Source organism: Malus domestica, chromosome 16, assembly GCF_042453785.1.
Source record: "Malus domestica chromosome 16, GDT2T_hap1".
Classification (NCBI taxonomy): Eukaryota; Viridiplantae; Streptophyta; class Magnoliopsida; order Rosales; family Rosaceae; genus Malus; species Malus domestica.
In genome coordinates this window covers 15,812,740-15,818,739 of record NC_091676.1, presented here as the reverse complement: position 1 = coordinate 15,818,739, position 6,000 = coordinate 15,812,740, and positions in this window count along the sequence as shown.

The window sequence follows — 6,000 nt, the reverse complement described above, 5'->3', positions numbered from 1 at the left end:
CTTGCGGCTTAAACCGAAGCAAGCCTAAAGCAGTTTCTTTTCTTTTAGAACCCAGTATGCAACTAGCTGCTACGTTTCGTATTATAAATCTATGATATATGAATTTATTGAAGACAATATGGAGAGTAACTCAACCTACTATAAGTTGCAAGGTCCCTTCTCCCATCAATGTGAGACTCATTCTTAACACATCCCCTCACGTGTGGCGAATTTTCGAGCCTAACATGTGGACAACACAACGGGGTGACGTGGAGCGCGTGTGGCCGTTTGGCTTCACACATGGGACAACTTGCTTTAATACCATGAAGAAAGTTGAGGTTTCGCCATAAAACCAATTGGTAATATGGAGAATAGCCCAACCTCTTATAAGCCCATGTAAGGTTCATTATCTCATCAATGTGGGACTCATTCTCAACATTTATGACATATCAATCATGTTGTTTACTTATTTATATTATAACACGTGAATTAATAACGCTATATTAGTATGATCGTCATACCAAAAAATTTCTCTAGTTGTCGAGATGCACTAGTATAATTACAAACTTTACATAATCTGCAGGCCGGGAAAAGGAACAATATTTAAGATAAATTCATACAGTAAAAGTATATGCCAAATTTGATCATGAAGTTATGTAAGGTCAGTAATTATGCCCTCCTTTTCTTGTTGGCCATGGAAGGAATCAATGCAAAGTGGAATACAAACCAGAAAAGCAACCGAAAATGCTTCAGGAAAGCTTTAGCAGATTTCTCCATTTTATCGAAAGACAGGAAGTGCTCTCCGATCCCCACATGTAATGAAAGTTGAAAGTTGAAACCCACCCCCACCTCAAAGGAAGATGAAAAGGAAATAATTTTTTCTTGGAAACATGTTCGCTTGTGTGTTTAACATTTTTTACCTTTTTTTTAGCAATAATGTGGTTCAACTCACATTTGGCAAAAATTGAACTTAAGATCTCTCACTTACAACTGAAAAGAAATATCACTAGACAGTAGTACTAAGTGACTAACGTTTCTTCTTTATCTCTGTTTAAAATATAAATATAAAAAATTCTTCTTTTCGGTTATAGTATATTGGTATTGGTTAACGAATAATATAACGGATATGTTCTAAATTTTGGAGATCCTATGCGAAAAATTGTGGCCTCAGTTGCATAACAACAACAACAACAACAACAACAACAAAGCCTTTTCCCACTAAGTGGGGTCGGCTATATGAATCCTAGAACGCCATTGCGCTCGGTTTTGTGTCATGTCCTCCGTTAGATCCAAGTACTCAAGTCTTTTCTTAGGGTCTCTTCCAAAGTTTTCCTAGGTCTTCCTCTACCCCTTCGGCCCTGAACCTCTGTCCCGTAGTCACATTTTTGAACCGGAGCGTCAGTAGGCCTTCTTTGCACATGTCCAAACCACCGGAACCGATTTTCTCTCATATTTCCTTCAATTTTGGCTACTCCTACTTTACCTCGGATAACCTCATTCCCAATCTTATCCTTTCTCGTGTGCCCATACATCCCACGAAGCATCCTCATCTCCGCTACACCCATTTTGTGTACGTTGATGCTTCACTGCCCAACATTCTGTGCCATACAACATCGCTGGCCTTATTGCCGTCCTATAAAATTTTCCCTTGAGCTTCAGTGGCCTACGACGGTCACACAACACGCCGGATGCACTCTTACACTTCATCCATCCAGCTTGTATTCTATGGTTGAGATCTCCATCTAATTCTCCGTTCTCTTGCAAGATAGATCCTAGGTAGCGAAAACGGTCACTTTTTGTGATCTTCGCTAGATTGCTCCGGTCATTAGTGTGGATAAGTATATAAATGGATAGAGATAGGAAAGCAAACACAAGATGCACGTGGTTCACCCAGATTGGCTACGTCCACGGAATAGAGGAGTTCTCATTAATTGTGAAGGGTTTACACAAAAGCAAACACAAGATGTACGTGGTTCACCCAGATTGGCTATGTCCACGGAATAGAGGAGTTCTCATTAATTGTGAAGGGTTTACACAAGTACATAGGTTCAAGCTCTCCTTTAGTGAGTACAAGTGAATGATTTAGTACAAATGACATTAGGAAATATTGTGGGAGAATGATCTCGTAGCCACGAAACTTCTAAGTACCGAAGTGTGGTATCGTCTTGACTTGCCTTATCTGTCTCATAGGTAGATGTGGCATCTTCTCTGGAAGTACTCTTCCTCCATCCAGGGGTGGTATCCGTAACTAGTGGAGATGCACAAGGTAATGTATCAATTTCACTTGAAGCTTACTTGTAGTTTCATGCTTGGTCAAGCGCGATACAAACCATGTAGTAGGAGTCCCCCAAGTCGCCGAGCTAGGGGATCTGCTGAAAGAGGTGACAGACAAGGTAAGCAATCAGAGCTCCGGCTGATTGTTCACATTCTCCCTATCTTGCAGGCAGCATGAAGGATAAAGAGAAGAAAAATGAGGAGAAATGATATGGGATACTTTTGCTTTTGAAGAAGTAACTTTTCACAGGCTTATTCTTGAACTGGGCTGGAGGGTTTTCTGGTTTCCTCCAGAGTATAAGGCCGACTGAAGAATTTGAGGGTCAAAACAAGTCCATCAAATCTAGAGTACGTTCGACCCTGCTGATATGGGATACTTTTGCTTTTGACAGAGTAGTGGATGTATCGGCACGTGTGCTGTTACGCTTGTCTCCACATGCTTCCTTGTATCCTTCTCACTTGCCCTATTTGTTCCTCAAGCAGATGCGGTATCTTCCCTGGAAGCATAAGATGTTGAAGATGAGTACTCGAGAGCAATGCCAGGTAAGTAATCAGGTAAGGGGTTCCAGGCAGTCAGTTCCTGGCTGGAAGCTTGATTCCAAGTGTTGACTGATTGCTCTCTTTCTCCTTGTCTTGCAGGTAAGAACAAGGCCAAAGGAAAAGACAGGGAAAAAGCATGATATGGGATACTCTTGCTTTTAACCCTGATGATATGAGATATTCTTGCTCTAGTATAGCTTGTTTACAGAGGTATTATCGGGGGGAAAGAAAGCTGAATATTTCGAAAGGCTTCGTTGGGAGTGCCCTCTCAGATAAGAGAAAGGGTTGAGCATTTTTGCAGGTCAGCCTGTCCGTTAGGGATGGAGGTCGACATATATAGGAGTCTCCCTAACATCAAGTAATAATGCTATTTCTTTACCCTGCTTGGTTATAGCACGGTAGTGGGAGCTGCCAGCTTCACATGTTTTAACTCTGTCAGAGCACTTTGAAAAAATGGTCTGTGGTATCTGGAAAGCTGATGTTGCGTGTGAAGATTACAGACAAGCTTTATCCAAGGAGATCCAGCTCTTGAAGTTGGGAAAGTGGTGCCTCTTCGATTTTCGAACAAGCAATCCTGTTGGGGATCTGGCTCTCGAGATTCGGAGAACGATGCCTCTTCGATTTTTGAGAAAGCAATCCTGCTGGGGGTCTGGCTCTCGAGATTCGGAGAGCGGTGTCTCTTCAATTTTTGAGAAAGTAATCATATTGGGAGTCTGGCTCTCGAGATTCGGAGGGCGGTGCCTCTTCGATTTTAGAGCAAGCAATCTTGTTGGGAGTGTTTTCTCGAATGTGAGTAAAGGTTGGACGTGTTTGCTAGTCTACCTTGCCACGAAGCACAGAGGTTGACACACAGGGACTTTCCAATTATCCAGCAGTGGTACTGTTCCTTTACCCTCTCTTCGATTTTTGAGAAAGTAATCATGTTGGGAGTCTGGCTCTCGAGATTCGGAGGGCGGTGCCTCTTCGATTTTGGAGCAAGCAATCTTGTTGGGAGTGTTTTCTTGAATGTGAGTAAAGGTTGGGCATGTTTGCTAGTCTACCTTGCCACGAAGCACAAAGGTTGACACACAGGGACTTTCCAATTATCCGGCAGTGGTACTGTTCCTTTACCCTCTCTTCGATTTTTGAGAAAGTAATCATGTTAGGAGTCTGGCTCTCGAGATTCGGAGGGCGGTGCCTCTTCAATTTTGGAGCAAGCAATCTTGTTGGGAGTGTTTTCTCGAATGTGAGTACAGGTTGGGCATGTTTGCTAGTCTACCTTGCCACGAAGCACAGAGGTTGACACACCGGGACTTTCCAATTATCCAGCAGTGGTACTGTTCCTTTACCCTTGTGGGTAATAATATGGTAGCTAGACCTTCAAAATTTATGTGTTTAAACTTTGTTAGTGTTGTTTCTTTGCAATTCTTTTACCCTTCTTGGTCAGAGCGATGTAGTGGGAGCTGCAAGCTTCACGTGTCTCAACTTTGTCAGAGAACTTTGGCAAAGTTATCTGTGGTACCCATGAGCTACTGTTGCATGTGGGAAGTGGGTGATTGAACAGTACGATTCATGTGCTTTCTACTTCGTCAGAAATCTTCGACAGAATGCCCATAATTTCCGCAAAGCTGAGTGTGCGTGTGACAGGTGCTAACAAGGCTGGAAAAGTAGGTGCCTCTTCGATTTCTGAGAGCGGCCCTCGTGGTCTCTGAGCATCCCAGCTTTTGAGAAAGCAAGCCTCTTCGATTTCTGAGATTGACCTTCGTGGTCTTTGAGCAGCCCAGCTTTTGAGAAAGCAAACGCCTCTTCGATTTCTGAGATCGACCCTCGTGGTCTCTGAGCAGCCCAGCTTTTGAGAAAGCAAACGCCTCTTCGATTTCTGAGCAGGCGCCTCTTCGATTTCTGAAGCTTCGTCGAGTGCAGATTTTTATAGGGGCTGACATTAAGTTCCAAAGCACACTTGAATATCCACCAGTAGAAGCTCCATTCTTGCACTTCTAAGATCTTGATTTGTCCGACCTCTTCTCTCTTCAACACCTTTGAAAATGTCTGGCCCCTCCGACCGTCGTTTTGACTTGAACATTGTTGAAGAGGCAGCCCCGTCTTCTCCAGACAATATATGGCGCCCATCCTTCGTCTCCCCTATTGGTCCTCTTACCGTTGGGGATTCCGTGATGAAGAATGATATGACCGCTGCGGTAGTGGCCAGAAACCTTCTCACTCCCAAATATAACAGACTACTTTCCAAACGGTCTGATGAGTTGGCTGTTAAGGATTCTCTGGCTCTCAGTGTTCAGTGTGCAGGTTCTGTGTCTAATATGGCCCAACGCCTATTTGCTCCAACCCGCCAAGTTGAATTATTGGCGGCTGAAGTGATGAGTCTCAAACAGGAGATTAGAGGGCTCAAACATGAGAATAAACAGTTGCACCGGCTCGCACATGACTATGCTACAAACATGAAGAGGAAGCTTGACCAGATGAAGGAATCTGATGGTCAGGTTTTACTTGATCATCAGAGATTTGTGGGTTTGTTCCAAAGGCATTTATTGCCTTCGTCTTCTGGGGCTGTACCGCGTAATGAAACTCCAAATGATCAACCTCTGATGCCTCCTCCTTCTAGGGTTTTGTCCAGTACTGAGGCTCCGAATGATCCTCCTCCGGTGCCTTCTCTTTCTGGGGCTCTATCGACTGCTGAGACTTCTCCTAAGCAACCTTTGTGAAGGCTCCCTCTTGTTTGTTTATTTTGACTCAAGTATATGTACATATTTGTAACTTATCGGGGATATCAATAAATAAGCTTTCCTTCATTTCAACGTATTGTGTTAAATACACCAAAGCCTTCTTCGCTAAGTTCTTTGAATTTTCTTTTGTTGAAGCTTGTATGTTGAAGCTTTGTGAATGGAGCATATAGGTTGAGGTAGTGTTCCCTTAATTTCCCGAGTGAGGAAAACTTCTTGGTTGGAGACTTGGAAAATCCAAGTCACTGAGTGGGATCGGCTATATGAATCTTAGAACGCCATTGCGTTCTGTCCTGTGTCATGTCCTCCGTTAGATCCAAGTACTCTAAGTCTTTTCTTAGGGTCTCTTCCAAAGTTTTCCTAGGTCTTCCTCTGCCCCTTCGGCCCTGAACCTCTGTCCCATAGTCGCATCTTCTAATCGGAGCGTCAGTAGGCCTTCTTTGCACATGTCCAAACCACCGTAACCGATTTTCTCTCATCTTTCCTTCAA